The following is a 19545-nucleotide window of genomic DNA, read 5'->3' on the forward strand; positions in this document are numbered from 1 at the left end:
TCCTCAGAACACTAGGATAGTTGCTCACCATGAAAAATAAAAACCAATTTTCATAAAGAGGAGTAATTCCAAGTGGCAGAAATTAATCAGGTAGTAAACGTTTTATGAGCTCCTACTTGTTGGTTACGTTTTCATCTTTGTTTTCTTTGTTTTGTTGTTCTTGTTTTAAGAACTGGGTGGATTCAAGAACTCTATGGTCTGGAAAAAAAACAAATTTACATCAAAATCAAATATTTATATTCTTAGTTGCATAGGATTTTCTGAGTTAAAGTTTGAGAGGAGTCTGGCTTCATGAAGGTGGTGGGTCTTTCTGCAATTGCTTTTTCTTTTTTATTTCTCTGGTGTACACCATCTGCAATTATTTAGACAAGAAAAGGGCAATATATTCCAGGCCAAAGAAGAAACATACCTGGTAAGACATGAAAAAAAAAATGATTGCAATTAAGCAAGGGAAAACTTAAAGAGGCTGCCTAGAAAAATCTTTTTCAGACTTGACTGATCATTAGAATAGCCTGGGGAGCTATGGAAAACTATTCATTTCTAGAACATATACCCAGAGATTTTGAATCCATTGCTCTGGGAGGGGGTGGGGGGGGTACAAGCATGGGTATTTTTGTACAATTCTTCAGGTAAATTTAATATCTAGACTGTTTTCTTCCCTTGAATTATTGTATTCTTGTGGAAATAAATAAATTTAACTTAGAAAAACACAGCCAGAGGTTAAATGAGTCTTTTGATTATTAATTGAATAATAATTTGTTTTTTAATATTACAAAACCAAAAACATGTCTGCATAGAGTTGAGTCTTTTTTTAGCCTGGGTAGCAGATGAGAAATTTTAACTCTCTTTTAATAGAAAACTTACATATTAGTAAATTACTTGGGTGACAATAATAACTAATAGAGACAATGCTCCCATTCCATTTGTTGGGCACAGTATATACTGTAACGTGTACACACATATATATACATAGACACACAGGCATGCATGAAACAGTGCATCAGAAGTGATTTTTTAATCAGATAAGGAAGGGGAACAAATTATCATCAGTATATCCTTCCTCTAAATTGAAACCCAAGGACATATATAAAGAGAAATGAATATTTGGAATTCTTAATAGGATATACGGCAACAACCTCTTACATGCTATTCTAAAATTTCTTCAGGTCAATAATGGTTAAATGTTCTAATATACTTAATTCTCAGTGATTCATGCCAGTTGACTAGATAATGAGAGTCTTATATTAGTCAAAACAATATCTTAGAGAAAAAATGCATAAGTGGGTATTCCTAATGAGGTATTTTTAAAAACCAGATTGAGAAAAACTTGTTTATTCTCTGAACAATCTCTACTCAGAGTCTGTAACACATCAGCTCTAGAAACTGCATGGGAATAAATATTGTTATTAAGAAGTTAACAATGATGTACTCTGAATCTGTTCAATAAAAGGAAAGGAACATGAAAATACAAGCAAATTTTGAAACAAGAAATTAAAAGATGCTGAAATTCTATTATACTGAATCGGTGATAGGAATTGTAAATTTTATTCCACGATCTATAAGGCAAGTCACTTTGCTGCCTGTGACCTGATTTCACATTTAAAATGTTGACTTTAAACAAACAAAACTTGATATCAGTATTATCTACAGTGGTTTAGATTGATCAGCTAATTAGAACAAGGCTACCCATTTAATTATATTGGCCAACCAACTTAGAATTAAAGTTCTAAAGTTACAGGTTAAATTTACAAATTTGAGCAGCCATTTCTCAATAGTAAAAAATTATCTTATTTGTACTAAGTAGGATAATATGAACAGCTACAAAAAATATATACTCTCTATGGTGGAGCAATTGCAATATCTTCAGAAAAAGATTATTCAATAATAACGAGTATAAAATGACAAGTACTTTTAAAATAAAATATTTTTTAGAAAAACCCAATACTGTGTTCTTATAGTTGAAAAAAAGAGAATATTTTGATAGAAAACATTTCCAGATGATAACTATTTGTTTCCATCCTTGCAGCTGAGATAAATATTTGGTTTAAACTTACTAGAGTGCCTGAATATCCTGCAAATATTTCTAGCTAATTGTTGTTCTGTCATCAGATAGATATTTTCCAGCTGTTTCAGCAGAGTTTGTGAGCTACAAACATGAGACTTTTACTCCTGATTAGCAGAAGGAAAAGTAATGTTTTTCAGAGATTAATATATCTTTATCTTTCTCTACCAACTTAAGGTCTTCAAAGAGTATTATTTCTTTTTCTCTACTTCAAGTACTAATGGTGTCATCAACTGTTGTAGGAAAACACGTAACTCCATGTCCCCAGTCTTGATGGTTAAGTTCCTGTTATTTAGCTGCAGCATCATTTTTTACTCTTGAAATAATCTTTTCTATTTGTCACATGAAAACTGTAGCCCAATTAAGTAGCAAGAGCTGCCAACCCTACTTGCTAAGAATGTTAGCAAACTGTGGAACTCTGTAAAATGTATATCAGGAGAAGAAAGGGAATGGTTTCCATTACTTAATGGCATATTTACTTATTACAGATGTACAATATAAAGTGATAAAAAATGAAATTAATGTTCTTTTAAGATATGGGAAAGCCCAGGTGGGCCTACTGGGTCTTGAGTGAAGTAAAATGTTATGTTGCTTATGTAAAAATATATTAGATGCAAAAAAAAAAAAAGAAGTATAACATGAAATAACATGTTTCCCATCATAATGTGACTAAGTGACAGTCTTTTTAAGCTTTTATCTTTTCTTTCAGCTTTATTGAGGTACACTTGATAAAAATTGTGTATATTTGCTATGGACAATGTGGTTTTGATCTATGTATCTGCTGTAAAATTATTACCACAATTAAGCAAATGTCAATCACCTCACATAGTTATAGTGTGTGTATGTGTGTGTGTGTGTGTGTGTAGTGAGAACAACTAAGACCTACTTTCTTAGTAAATTCCGATTATATAATATTGATAGGGACAGGAGGCAGGGAAATTTTGGGCAGAAAAGGGCAGGTCCCAGTGAGGGTCCAACCCTCAAACCTAGAACCATGGCCCAAAGTGAGAACATGCATTCCTGTTTTCCTGCTCAAACGTTGCCTCTTCCAAAACCACCTATGGCCTGCCCCATCCCTCATCCTGTGACCATAAAAACCCCAGGAACCACTTGCAGAGAGGAGAAGCAGAGAAGCAGCTAGACATTGGAGACTACGGTTTGACATCAGAGAGAAGCAGCTTGACTTCAGAGGCACAGATTCAAAGAGGAGTCCTGCTGGGGATGGCCAGACTTCATGGGAAGATCACCTTCCTGCTCTATCACCTTTCCAACTCCCCTTCCTGCCAAGAGCCACTTTCAACAGCAATAAAATCCTCTTCATTCACCACCCTTCAATTCATTTGTGCAATCTGAATTTTTCTGGATGCCAAACAAGAGCTTGGGTGCCACAGGTGCAGATGTTAAAGGCTGTCACACTGACCCTCTGCCCTCACTGGTGGAGAACTGCCTGATGCAAAAGAGCAGATGGCTCACTGAGCTGTTTAACACTTAAGCCATTGGCAAATGGCGAAGCTAAAACAGTATTGTAGCACATGCCCTCTGGGGCTTCAAGTGTTGTGAGTACTCCCCTGCTAGATGCTGCCACAGGGCCCACACAGAGTTTTGCTCCTGTAGTGCCCAAAAGCACTCACCCCAGCTCCTACACCCACTCGCCTGCACTCCTCCTGAGATCAGTGGAACACAGTGGGACCCAGCTCCCACTGGAAATCCACCAGTGGGAATCCACCCCTGCCAGCTCAGAAGCAGCCTGCTAGTTCTAGTTCCTGTATATCCATCCAGTTACCACTTGCAAAGGGGTTAGGGAAAATTTCCTGCTTCAATATGGTATTGGTAACTATGGTAATCATGCTGTAAATTAGATCTCCAGAACTTATTCATTCTACATAACTGAAACTTTGTATGCTTTCTTAGTTTTTATTTAAAAACTTGGAGTAAAATACATGTGGAAAACAACAGTTGCTCACTTTGAAATTCTGAGATCCATTGTACCTAATGAAAATGGCATTAAGGCTATTTATTGTAGTAAAGTAAAATAAAATTAGTTTGAAAACTATTATTCCATGGTTCAATCAAAGCTCACATGAATATATACACTCCAACAGGGAACCTAGAAATTCCCAAATATGAAAAAAAGAGGTAACCAACTGTACCATGCTGAAAATCCTTCTCTTGTATTTGAAAAGAGGAAAAGTAGCATCTACCTTAGTTAATCAACTGAGTGGCTTAGCCAGAAACCTTCAGAGAGGAGTTTAAGAAAAGAAAGTTTCTGGGGCTGGGCGTGGTGGCTCACACATGTAATCCCAGCACTTTGGGAGGCCGAGGTGGGTGGATCACGAGGTCAAGAGATTGAGACCATCCTGGTCAACATGGTGAAACCCAGTCTCTACTAAGAATACAAAAAATTAGCTGGGCATGGTGGCACGTGCCTGTAATCCCAGCTACTCAGGAGTCTGAGGCAGGAGAATTGCCTGAACCCAGGAGGTGGAGGTTGCGGTGAGCCGAGATCGTGCCATTGCACTCCAGCCTGGGTAACAAGAGCGAAACTCCGTATCCAAAAAAAAAAAAAAAAGAAAAGAAAGTTTCTAAGTCTCCAGCAGCAGCTTGTTCTGCCTTACCCACGACCAAACTGCAGATTCTTTGATGCCTGGCTCTTGGCTTATAATTTCTTAGGCTATGCAGCAAAACTCTTAATTTCTTCAATTACTCTACCAAGTTAATTGAATAATCAGAAATTTTTCCCTTATTTATGAATTTTTGTTCTCATCAACAGCATTAGTAAGAAGGCACACAGGCAGAGAGCTTTTCCAGTCTTTTCCAACTTTACCTATTCTATGCATTCCAATCATGCTTATTTGTTTCTTCTGTTCTAAACTTTTACCCAAATAAAAAGGGGCATTGTTTAGTAAAGCACTATCTCATTCATAGAAGTAAAAAACACTAACATCTGGTTTTACTCACTGTTATGTGAACAAATGCATATACACACATTACACATTACATATAAGATACCTTATGTATGATATCCTTTTTAAAAATAAATACAAATGATTTATTTTAAACATAATTATTTAGAGCTTTTGCCTTTGAATGTACTTCACATTTACTGTCCTCTCTTTTAATCTACTCTATAATCTTGATTGATAACTAAGCCAGGTAGTTATAGGATTAAGGAAACAAACAAAAAACAGAGGCATAGGGAGATTATGACTTGCCTAATGTCTCACAATCAGTTAGTGGCAAAGCAAGTGATCTAGCACTCAGGTGTTTTGGCCCATGGCTCTTTTCACTAAGCAAGAGATTAGATTCAGAGCAAATAGCATTTTTCAAGATATTTTTCAAAATATCAAAGATGGTAATCTGGTAGAAATTTTAAAATATTAAGTGCTTACTAACAATAATGTTTAAAGCTTCTTTCGAAGAGAAAAATCAGGCTAGAAATGAATCTGTTAGAATTTTTGCGAACTGGTTTTTAACACATCTTTCTTGTACTATACTGTCATTCAAATTTTTATAATCAAATATTGTATCTCCTTAACCAGATTGTAAATATATGAACATCATGAAGAATCATTATAGGCAAGGCTACATGCACACACACACACACACACACACATACACACACACACACACACAATGAGTCTCTAGCAGCAGCTTGTTCTGCCTTACCCATGCCCAAACTGCAGATTCTTTGATGCCTGGCTATTGGCTTAGAATGCAGAAAAGTTGAAGTGTTCTATCCTTGCAAATAGAATACTCAATACATGTTGAATAGGTATATAGATTTCTCAAGTAAATGACCAAATAATTCCAAGAAACATCTGGAATAATAGTTGGCAATTATGTACTCTCTCTGGGTTTATTCAGAATTTGCTTCATCTCTTTCACCTGAAATTTTACTCTTTCATGCCCAAACTCATATTTGGATTGCTGGAAAAGCTTCTTATCGAATCTCCAAAATACACACCCTACATATTTATATGGGTTGTGATTACAAGCAGCATTCACTAAACCAACCAACATGTGTCATGGATCAAACTGGGTTCTGGCTTTACTCTGCCAGAATAGCACACATTTCCTTCTCCTTCCTTCTCCTCTTATACTCCACAGGAAAGGCAGATTTAGACTGAGATACAATGGACTCTGTATTTGGCACAAATTTTGTCAGAGAATATAGGAATCGTCTCTGATCCACCCAGTTGCTCAGAATCATTGACAGTTTATTCTCAGATAAGTAACTAGGCAAATCAGATTAAATGAAAGACACTGCAATGACTAAGAGAGGAGCAAGGTGTCTTTGCATTACCCACATTATCAAGGTGACATTGCCATCAATCCCTTCACTTTTAATACTGATATATTTGGCAAACCTATCCACTTTGTTCTATTTTTACTATATCAGCTTTCTGCACTCAAACCTGTATCAACTCTCACCAGACAACTATAATAGCTTCATAACTGATCTCCATAGATCCACTCTTGCTCTTACACCATTACATTTCCAATCCATTTATCACAGAACAGTCACAACAATCTTTTTAAAATGCAAATAAGATCCTCTGGCACTGCCAAGGTTTCCCTTTGTACTTTGAATCAAAACAAAAATTCCTAACATGGCTTTTAAAAAGCCTGAATTATCTGACCCCCACAGTATCAGCTCCCATGGATTCAGTCATTTCTTCTTACTTAACGAGGCATCCAAAACTATAGTGGCTGAAATAACATGATCATGTCTTTGCTCATAATTTTGCAATGTGAGGAGGACTTCAAAGGGACAGCTCATCTCTGCCATGTATCGCATTTGCTGGGGCCACTCAACTGAGGCTGAAGGATGAACTTCGAAGATGACTCACTCACATGTTTAGAAAGCTGATTTGTCTGTAGGTTGGGAGCTTAGCAAGAGCTGTGGGCAAGGAACCTCAGTTATCCTCTAGATGAGTCCCTCCTCGTTTCTGATTGGGCTTTCTTACAGTACGGCAGCTAGGTTTCAAGAAGCAGAAAATTGAAGCTGCTTGTCTTTTTAAATTATATATTCAGAGCATGTCAATGTCATTCCTAACATAGTTTATTCACAAAGTAGTAGTCACAGGTCCAGCCCAGATTCAAGTGGGTGGATATTTAAAACTCACCAACAGTGGGAGTAGCAACAAAGAATTTGCAAGGATCCTTGATCCTCAAACCCATCGTATACCTTCCTTCTTTGTTCTATTTTCCTAGCATCTATTAGCATAATGATAGGATTATGTGTGGGTAAAACAATGTAAGAAAATATATGTATATTTGTATCTGCACTCCATGGCCATATCTTAGCAGAAAGGGTTTATCTGTGAAATGTAGCCCACTTTATATTATCAACCTTAATATTAATAATAAAGATATACTTCAAAATACAGCTCAGAGGCACAAGGCAAATTTTCCAGACTTACTTTTTTCTAGCTTCTCACACCTCTGATACTCAGTTTGTGAAATATCTGAGTCTACCAGTCTAACAGTCAGCAAATGAAAGAGTAGGATGATAGAAGTATACAGGAAGAAAAGGAAGAGAGGGATTGAGAGAGAAAAAGGAGAAAATAATAGAAACCTTAATTAAATATGATTAATTCTGCACAATCTCTTTAGCTCTACATTACTTTAACTAACTCAGATATATTTAATCAAACCTACTTATTTGGGAAAAATTTCCCCTTCAAATAAAACCACCGAAAATATTTATATATGTAAAATAAAATCAAAATAAGCAATTTTAGCGAGGTGTGGTGGCCCATGCTTTTAATTTTAGCACATTGGGAGGCTGAGGTGGGCAGATCACTTGAGGTCAGGAGTTCAAGATCAGCCTGGCCAGCATAGTGAAACCCTGTATCTACTAAAAATGCAAAAATCAGTCAGGTGTGGTGGTGTGCACCTGTAGTCCCAGCTACTCAGCAGGCTGAGGTGGGAGGATCACTTCAACCCAGGAGGCAGAGGTTGCAGTGAGCCAAGATCATACCACTGCACTCCAGCCTGGGTGACAGCAAGACTTCATCTCAAAAAATAAAATAAAAATAGGCAATTCCAAAGAATAAAATCAGTGAAAATGACCAACAAAAATTATTACTATTTAGAAATCAATTCATAATAGTGTGCTTTGATTAAGAAATAATTTCTACCCAATTATTTGTTTTGAAAGCAGACATAAACCAGATAAATTAGACAGAGATTGAAGCATGATGTTATACTCAATAGAGATTCCATTTGTCTTCTTTCCACTTAATAAAAATCTATTTCAAAGCACAAAATGTATGAAAAAGTTATCATGTTAACATCGTGGTTAGTTGGTCAAGCCAATTTATATTTCTGGAGCAACTTTATATTGAATTGATAATTATCTAAACTATTGAAATGCTTAATGAAACATTATAAATTGGTTCCCTGTCATAAGTAGAATTTTCAATGCTGCAAAAGAAGTAGCACTCAAATATAAATTTCCCTAGCAAGGAAATTTACTTCAATAGAAGGGTGCATCTCACAGATGGATCAATGGCAAGCACACACTTGGACAAGGAGGGGAAAGGGTACTTATGCCTGACGGGGGTCTCCCCTACTGCTGTGTCATTCCTCTGTTGGCTAGGGTTAGACTGCACAAGCTAGACTAATCCTGACTGGCTATTTTAAAGAGAGCAGGGGTCCAAGCTTGAGTGGCAGGGTGGTTGTTTTGGTGGGAAGAATGGTTACGGGTGGGTCAGAGCAGGTAGCCAGGAATGACCCATGTCAAAGAAGATGATCGGAGCAGGTGACCGGAGCAGGTGACTGGAGCACATAACCAGGATGAGTCAAGATGGAGTCAGGGCCACAGATGTGAAGTACTGATTAGAACTGGTGGAGAAGGTTGTTTACTGGAATTACAAGGAAGTTCAACTTTAAAATACAAAATTAAAGAATAAGAGAGCCGAACATACTGACATACTGATTCTTTGAGAAGAAACTTGGGTTTCACTATATCTAACATTCACCATAAAATTGTACCAACTGTGAATGTCCAGGAGGAAAATAAAAGTCATTTAAGTTGTATTTCTTATACATAGTTTTCTTATCCTACAAAGATAACTTTCCATACCATATTGCATATGTAAACTAGAATCTAGTGTGACATGTAAAAAATTGTGTGGTAAGAATATGAAGAACCCACAAGAACAGTTAAACTATCATAAATTGGCTTCAGCCCATTTTGAAGGTGAAGTTGTGTATATCCTATGAATAGGAGACAAGAGCTAGGGCTCTGACTAGATTTGAAAAGAGAGAGTAAGATTGCTTGCGTAGGTTTATTTTCTGGGTAACAGAATGTTATCTGATCTTAAACAATTTAGCTGCCATGATTAGAAAACCATCTATACACTCTTCTGAAAAGTTTGTACTTTAAGTTAATACTTCTGAAAACTAATGATTTGCCATATGCTTTTTTTTTCCCAGGAAGACCACATACATAAACATTAGTAATTGTATAGGTGATGATTAGAAGACAGAGAACCAGATAGAAATGAGAGTATTTTACAAAGAGGTGGAATACTTCTAAGAAAGCCTTTGTCTTTGTCACCATGTTTCCTATGCAAGCTTGTGAGACAAATCCAATAAATAACCACATCTTCGGATACTATGAGGTTAAACAACACAGAGTATCAGGGAAGGATAAAACCAAATGGCTAGAAATAATGATTAAATTATTAGACGTTTCACTCAGTGGGATATTTTGGATTTTATTAAAAATTAAGTCATGGGAAAATAAGCTTAGTATAAAGTTCAGTTAAAAATATATTCATAAACACATTCTATCTACACCTATTATATCTATTCTACACACACATCTACAGAATATAACCATATATAATAATAGTATGATGTGATAATAGGTGAACATTTTTCTTCTCATAGTTTAAATTATTCCAAAGCTACATTACATTTTTCATTAAAAGAAGAAATAGTGAGTAGGCAAATAACCATTTTTGGAAAAAACAAATGCTAAAAAAGAACTCTTAGGGCAAAATAGAGCATGACGGTATAAACATAAACAACATATTCCTATCCTATTGAAAGGAAAAATAAGCCAGATCTAGAAGGAAAGTGAAGCAAGGAGCTATGCAAATTATCAATCAAAGAATTAGTTCAGGAGACAGACTGTTAAAGAACTAAAAATTGATTTTAGCCACGAATGTCTGTGTTAGGTGGCTTTCTTCAATATTTCCAAGTCCAGTATTGCTCACAATATCACATAGCATTTTCCATTCCAATAAAATGAAACCTTGTCAGGTTTCTTCTTCTCATATTAGTTGAATCTTCCATCTGAGTCTCAATTTCATGCCAAGGTGCTGACTTAGCAGAAACACCATGCGTAGTGGCATGGTGACTTCTACCCCAAACCACGAGACACTTTTCATTTATATTCATCAAAGAAGTACTCCACAGGCATCAAACTATGTACTCAGATCTCAGTATGTTATTTGATTATCCAACTTAATTCCATTAGACACTGATCTTTTAAATAGCACAAAAACTGCTGACAAAATGCCTCTGCAAACATTGAAAACTCCCTGTGTGAGGAGTATTCAATTTTACAATTAGCCTTAGTAAAAACTAGTGTTTACATTTATTTAAATATTAATCAGAAACAATTTTAAGTGAAAATGAAAAGCATTTAGTGTCTTAAGAAAATAAAATCTTACAAGACATAATGCAATTTAGTGAGATAAACTGATCTCTTTTCTTTTACACTTAGAACTATCTGGAGATTCTCCATGAGCACCATCACCAAAAAAAGTCCAGTAGTTTAGTCCTACAGAAACCTAGATTTAAAGTCTCTTCCCAATTTATGAAAAATTCCCAACTTCTGTTCGTTACTAACCTATGTATTGGAGGGTATGCATACTGCAAATAATGTTAGGCATTAAATAGTAAGATACATAGGCAGAAAATAAAATATCTATTACTGTTAACAATTCAAAGTATCTTAAGAGGAAAGTAACTATAACCTATATATAAGGAAAAGCCACAAGAACACTTTTAGATAAACAAAAAGATCTGAAAACCAATATCTTAAAACATCATGTAATTGTGTACAGGTGAGATGTTCAATAAAGTGGTGATTGTGAGATACTAAGTAAAATATTAATCTATAAAAAGAAATAAAAAGTCTTCTTTTTCAGTGACTGATAGTAATAGAGTACCAGACCAAAGCCAGAAAAGCCACCTTATGAAAAAAAAACTGGTGATTTACTAATGACTCCATTTTCTCATCAGCCAAATGGGTTGAAAAAGCAATCTCATCAAATCTCTCAATTCACAGGGAATGCAGGGAAAGTATTATACTAATATTATTATATAAGTGCACTTGTGGAAAGCAAGGCTTTATAAATGCTGATGACTTTGTCTTTTTAACCTATGTTCTATTCTTTACAAAAAAGACTAAGAAACAGAACAAAAGAACATTTTTAAAAGCACACTTTTACATAAAAAGTTTCCGTAAAACCTAACAGGATGTGTGTGTGTGTGTGTGTGTAACACAAATAATATGAATACAAAATGCTTCTAAAGCCAAAATAGTATATCAATAAATGTTATAAAATATTCACAACACCGATGAATTTTTACACATAAAATAGCAAATATTAAATAGCAGTTACCCTGAAAAGACAAATTCAATTATTAGTTCTAGGCCACTGGTTTTAGCACCATTTCATGGGCGAAGAAAAAGTAAAACATCTAGGGCTACATTAAAATCATCCCCAAATTGAGTGATAAACAAATTCCTCACTTGTCCTTACCTCCCATCTCTATTTCCCTGATTTTTTAATGGTGCTTAAATTATTGTATATGTAGTCATTTAACATTTGCTGTGCACCTACTATGCACCAAGCTCTGGTCTAGGTATTTGAGCTGATAATAGGGAAAATGAGATGTAGTCCCTCACTTTGAGAGTTCACTGCTTATTGGAGGATACCAGTAAATTTCCCACAATAAGGAGAAAATACACACTGTTGGTCAGAGTGGAGATTGACACATCCATTTCAGAAAAAAAAAAAAAAAAATTGTTTCTTTTTTCTAAAGTTGAATAGGCATATAGTCTTATATATAGCAATTCCACCCCTAGATATATTGCCCTAAGCTAACATGCTCATTTCTAGAACGCTCAAGAATGCTCATAACAGCCTAATATTTAAAAATTGGAAGGAACTCAAGCATTTGCCTTTAAGAAAATAGACAAATAAATGTGACATAGTTTAAAATAAAATCTAATACAACTATGAAGATGAAATACCCTCAGCCCGCAGGGAATACCACAAAGAATCTTAGAAATTTAGTACTGAGTAAGCAAGAAAAACTGCCATAGACCATGTACAGTATGATAGGATTTAAATAAAACCCAAAAATGCATCCATTATATTTTTAAAGACATATATATTCCTAGTTATACTATTTTAAAATGCAAAAGAAATATAAACACTAAATTCAACATAGTGATTAAATTTGATGGAAGGCAAATGGTGGCAGTGAGGAAGTGCATCCAGATAGCTTCAACAGAATTTTCATAATCTAGTTAATCAGATGTCTGATAGAATCACAATTCAGTTACAATTCTTCTTCATTTCTTATGTTACCTATTTTTGTTTTCATCAAACATCTCAGAATAAAAAATCGATAATTAAAACTTCAAATGCCATGGAATGTCAGTCGTTATGCCTGAAGGTCTTAGGAAAAGAATCCATGGGATTTTAGCAGGGATAGAAAGGTAAATTAATTTTCCAGAAGTACAAAAGCAAACCAAAGGCAGGAAAGGCAAGAGAGTGAACATGGGTCCAGGGATGAGAAAGAGGAGCACACCAAGAGAGGCATGAAGCCTTGCTGGGCTGGAGGATGGGACGAGCAGGAGAAGAAGCAGAAGACGACGCTGATGAAGGAATGCCTCACTTCTGTGGAAGGTCTTAGATGCCGCAAAAGGAAGTTTATCTTGTAGCTAATGGCATGATGCTGATGGCTTCTTTTAAAGCAGGTAAAGTTATGATAGAATAATTTTTAGGATAACAATGGTGACAGACTGTGGAAAAGAATTAGAGGGAAAAGACAATGTCAGTGAAAGAGTCATGATAATGGAGGTGACATAAGATGAAGGTTTGAAAAAAGATTTTAGCAGTAGAGGAGGAGAGGAAAAAAGACAGTTTTGACGACCTTAGAAGGGTAAATTTGGCAATTCACCAGATGTAGGCTGTTAGGGAGAATTAAGAGTCACATACAATCCTAAGTTTTTAAAATATTTAATAGGTGAGTGGATGAAGAACAAGAGAAGACTATGCTTTGGCAGGAAAGATAATAAATTTAGTGTGGGACTGGCTGGGGTTGAGAAGTTTTGGGAGACCTGGGTGATGCTAGTAGATACTTGAAAATACAATAGCAAATTGGTACAGAAATTTAAATTTATGCACTTTAATTAGTCGTTGTGACCAAGGAATAACATGAAATCCTTTACAGAGAAAGCAGAGACTAAGATGTGAAGAGTACAAGGATGAATGAAACTCTGGAAGAGAAAAAGAGACAGAAACTGAGACGTAGAAAACAAAGATGAAGAGAATTAGATTACAGAGCCAGAGCGCTAAGATTTGTAATACTCCCTCTACCAACCTGAGGCTGCCTCCTAACTGCTCTCAGCTTTAGGTTTCCCAGCTGCAAAATGAAAATAAGAATAATATTTACTTCACAGGAGTATTGTGTGGATTAAATTAGTCAATATGTGTAAAATGTCTGGTATGTATTTTTTTTTTACCCATTCAACAATTTATTAAGCGTGTACTGTATCCTAGGCTACTAGGCTTGATTGTGTGGACTGTAATTATCAATTGCCTTAAGGGTAATCGTACATGTTGTGACTGGAAAATACTGAAGGAGCACTTCGGCAGGGTTGTCACCACAACGCTCCCCAAGCCACCCAATATTTCTCTCATCTATTGATTTATATTAGAACCACCCTTAACTGATGACAAAACTTTTAATTCACAATAGTAGATGTCTTAAAATGCAGAGTATCAGAAAACTAACATAGTAACTTAATTTTACATTAAAGAGTAACAGGCTAAACTTTGATCTTTTCCTAAGAACATATGTTGAAAGCAGCAAGAAAAATATGAGAAAAATGAGAAGGCATTGAGCACTTGAAGTGGAGTAAAAACCTGGGCTGGAATAGAAAGATGAGACTGGGGAACTCTCAACTCCACTATTTGCATTGAACTAATTTCTTTTCACCTAAAAGTTTTGCAGATCAAAGTTTTTCCCTCATAACAAAAAAAAAAAAGATCACTCTACTATTAAACCTCAGTTTCCTCCTGGGTGGATTAAGTGGTATAATATACATAGCATACTTAACATTGTGCCTGTCACATAATACATGCTCAAAAAATGTTGTCTATAAATATGTATTCATTGGGCTGTACAAACACACCTGCTAGCTCATGGTAATCCTGTACCATTGTCTCCCAGTGACGTAACACATACTTGTCAAGAAACACTCTGCAGGATGACTATGAAAGTGAATTTCTATAATAATAATAATAAAGAGTATTTACAGTGTGTACACACTACACTATCATTTTAAATGCAATATTTAGTGCATGAAATAGTCTATGAATTGCTTTTTCCATTATCAAGTGAAAGGCTTAGGATATAGTTACTTATGAAAGATAAAATGGTTCTAAAAAGTTGTAAATGTACCAAATAAAAAATTAAATCAAAATAGAGAAAGTTAATGTGTGAGAAATTTGGCATTTGATTGCCATTATTGTATTAGTTTGTTTTCACATTGCTGATAAAGATATATCCAAGACTGGGAAGAAAGAAAGGTTTAGTTGGAGTTACAATTCAACATGGCTGGGGAGACCTCAGAATCATGGCAGGAGAAGAAAGGCACTTCTCATGTGGCTGCAGAAAGAGAAAATGAGGAAGAAGCAAAAGTAGAAAACCCTAATAAACCCATCAGATCTCATGAGACTTATTCACTATCATAGGAATAGCATGGGAAGACCAGCCCACATGATTCAATTACCTTCCACTGGCTCCCTCCCACAACACATGGGAATTCTGGGAGATACAATTCAAGCTGAGATTTGGGTAGGGACACAGCCAAACTCTATAAATTATCATGGACAGCTCCAAAGGATGTCATTGTCAGAAAGAAAGTCCACTTCAACACAATACGCTCCCTTTTCCCTATTTATTTTCCTTCATTCCTCTTGCAAGTACCAGTCAATGACTACAAAATTCATGTTGCTTTTCAGAAACTTAAGGATAATTGACGTTTTCAGACATTTTGCAGTCCTCATTCTCCTACTGTTCATTAGTTTCAATTCCAAGATCTGAAAGCCATCTAATTGCATGCTCAATATTTTTAAGATTAGCCTTTTTATTTTAAAAAATGAAAGAACCTGTCACATAGCTAAAGTATAAACAGTGAAGCCTAATAAAGTGTATGTATGAAAGGAAGAATTTTTGAAACCCAATCTTCTGATGCTTCTTTTAGTGTGAGTTCAGGGTTCAATGTTTCTTTAAGGAGAAGCTCAACAGAATAAACAGAAACAGAAACATATTTTAAGTTACCATCATTAGACCAGTCACTTATGCACCTAATAAAGTTTGACTGAAATCACATTTGATATCTCAGTCAAAAGGTTTCCTCATTTTTTGGTGCCAAAATTTTGTTGAAAATTATATTCTTTAAAAATCAGCAAGAATTTTATAACAGAAATACAATGTTGATGCTTTATGCACAATTAGATAAACATTTTTTCAGTGACTATGTAATTACAAGAACATAGAATAAATGAAGGACAAAACAGTTTGATTCCAGTTTTAATTGAATTTGATAAAAGTGAGACAAAGAAAACCATGACAATTACCAGAATTTTCTTCTTCTGATATCTTAAATTACCTGCTTGAGGTAAGATTATGTTTTATTTTTATGTTCTTCTAAATATTTTTCACAATAAATTTGCCTTGTTATTTATTTTCAATTCGTATTTTGAGTAGAGGAAGGGATGTTTTATTTTAAAACAGGAATGAGTCATGCAGAAATAACCACTGACCAGAAGGCATCTGAACATGGCAGAAGATTTATATAAAATAGGCTTTTGCTGCCCTCTTTTGGAATAAATAAGTGAACACTATCACTTTTGATTCCATGCATTCTACTATTGTCTACATCTTACCACTACCATGTTGCTTAGAAAACAAAGGGCTAGGATTCAATTATCAAATGCCCTGTTACTATATATATATATATATATATTTTAATTTAATGGATGCAAAAAATTAAAATGCTATTTAGCAAAAAATTATTTAACAGCATACTAAATAAAAGTATAATTTATGTAAATATACAAATCCAGCTTAGATAAAAGCCCCACAAACTAAAATAGTAATCTTATAATCAATATTTGGAGTTTTATGTAGCCTTATAAATTGTCATAATTATATAAATACAAATTTGAAGTATAAAAAAATAGTAATCGATTTAATTACAAAAAACATTAGGAAAGCTTTTAACCTACCATAATTAAGAAGAATATGAGTTTTGAATAGATGAAGGTTTTAATGGTGGCAAATAGTTATAACTTTTAACATTCATTTGATTAACAAGTGTTTTGATGTAGGCATCTAAATATCATAGAATAATAGTCAGTTGGATTGTAAAAGTAATACCTAAAAAGGCATGAAGATAACTAATTATAAGATTTCATAAATTATATAGCTCTTTTATTGATTTAGTCTATTTACACAAAATTATAGAAGAAAATATACTAATCTCTGCTAACATATGAAATTTTGGTCCTAGCTCCTGATGTGTTTTATTGAAGACAAGATTTTTGGAATTTTCTGAGTATATTTTAATTTTTATTACAGTTATACCCATGTTGGCAATAATGTTGAAATTGCTAATGACATTGCTATCATTGAAATGTAGTACTCTTATGTCGAATGAGGCTTTAGAGTCTTTAAAGAGTAGATAAATTCAAACAAAGCTTAGTTGATTCTACCATTAATCATCCTTTCCTTCGACCAGAAAAACTAACACCAACAAAAATGCATGACCTAACATATTAAACTTCGGTTATAATAACCATATCTGGCACCAAACAGAACAAACAAGATCAACAAAATTAAATATGTGTATATGCTTTTGCTAAGCTGGACAAAAAAACAACCAAACACAGTGTATATTAAAAGTCATTAGAATGTTGAAACCTGATTATGTTTCTCAGCCGTATGAACCCTTTTGGAAGGATGTACCTTGAAAATCTGATAAAATTAATGACCACACATTGTAATTTTGGTCAGAAATAGCCCAGGGTTTCAGAATATCAGGAAATACCAACAACGAACAGAACTCAAAGCAGCCACAAACAAAGCGGTTAACTGGACTTCAGGCGAGAAAAACATGTGGCCAAAATCCTCACGATTCAAAAATAACTATTGTTTGCTTGAGAAAAACTTAGTTTTTGATCATATTATGAAGTGAAGTGTAAGAAAATCTCATCCACAGAATTAAACTCCTCCACTGTGGAGGAAAATTACCGACTGCAGTTTTGTGTATGGGCAAAAGCCTTGCTGTAATTATTTCATATAAACAGAAAATTCCAAAACTCTTGCCTCAGTTTTAAGAGCTAGGACCAAAAATTTCATATGCTAGCAGAGTCTAGTATATTTTTATATATAATTTTATGTGAATAAATTAAATCAATAAAAGATTTATATAATTTATAAAATCTTACGATCAGTAATCTTCATTCCCTTTTAGGTAATATTTTGCAACCTGACTTACTATGATTCTACTACATTTAGATGCCTACATCAAAACACTAGTTAACCAAATCAATATTAGAAATTATAAATATTTGCCACCATTAAAACCTCCATCTATTTAGAAACTCATAAATATATTTCAATTCAGATATTGTTATTTTTCAGAAGTAACATAATACTTCAACACAGATGTCAAATAAAAATTATCAACTGATTGGCAAAGATTATATTATTAGAAGTAAATAAAATTTCTGGATAACCTAGAAGTTGGGCTGCAAGGCCATCATGGCAATGAGATATAAATAAAGCTGTGTGATCTTGTTATAGGAGTCAAAATACCCAGGTGCAAGAAACCATATTGGATATTGTAGAATAAGCCTAGATCTATAGATAACTAATTTGTTTGATTTGGGGTAGGAAAATTAAATAGACTTTGTCTAGACAGAATGACCTCACTGCATACGTTTGCTCCCACAGAAGCTAGAATCTAATGAAAATTCCAAATTACTTTATTAAATAAAAGTCTTTAGCTATGCATATATGTTATTTTCTATAAGGCTCTAGCAAGCCCACTGTGGCAGTAGTAAATTTCACACTCCATTAAAAAGAGTAGAAAAGTCCTGTGAATTAACAAATTGTACAGAATTCACAGCACTCTTATTTATTACCTTTTTGTTGTTGATTTCTATTTAAATTTACTGCCATAATAAATAATCGTGCAGTGTTTGTAGGATTCTTTAGACTAAATTTGCTGATTTCAGGATATGTTGTATAATGTTTAAACAAATAATGGCAAAAACGGGAATAAAAGGAAAATCTGATTTTGTTTTTATTATCTATTTCTAATATGGTTGTGTGTGTGTTGTACATTGCTTTGTTCTAAATTTAATCTAGTTATTTGACTGTCCATTTTATTATACTTTGCTATGTTGGAGGAATGGAATATCTAAATGAAGAAAGATACACAGAAAGATATGAACAACATTTTAGAGTTAGTATTGAAACTCCTCCTTGATGGGTAGAAGGTGTTAATAACAGCCAAGACAAATTAGTAATTCCAGGAGTGTTATGCTGGCAGCAAAACTAAACTTCAAATTTGTACCACTCATATTATCTTTGCATATAACCAGTATGTTCTGATTCATGTTGCAATGGAAAGATCATATCCTGAAAACTCGATCTAAAGTGAAGACAATGATTGGAGGACTTTAAAATACAAATAAATTCATCAATGGGCAAATGGTTATGGTGTAAAATTTAAGGAAGAAGCAATGATTACTGTGGCTATTGGAGCTCTGAAAAAGATGCACTGGTTTAAGTAAATGTGTTGTGATTTTACAAGTTGTATATATTAGCAGGTATAATTTCTATGAAGTAATTGCAGATTCTTAGAGTGGCAGTAAAGCAATTTTTATTGCTTCATACTTTGTCAAATAAAGACAAAACATGAAATATAGCAGAAGAGATTTAAGTGTATAGAAGTTCCTTTAATTAAAAAAAAAATCCTGCTGATCCTGCTACTTCCAGCAGAGCTGAAAATCCACAGGCAATCAGCATTTCAGCATTCCTCAATGCTATAGCTACTTAATGGGTTTTTCTCCCCCCAGTTATTGGCTACTGCCTGCAATCAATTTCTATTGCCATTGGCAAGTGAAAACCACACACCCTTCTCTCTC

This window comes from Aotus nancymaae, unplaced genomic scaffold (assembly GCF_030222135.1).
Source record: "Aotus nancymaae isolate 86718 unplaced genomic scaffold, 86718_ANA_hifiasm-v0.15.2.pri h1tg000014l, whole genome shotgun sequence".
Lineage (NCBI taxonomy): Eukaryota > Metazoa > Chordata > Mammalia > Primates > Aotidae > Aotus > Aotus nancymaae.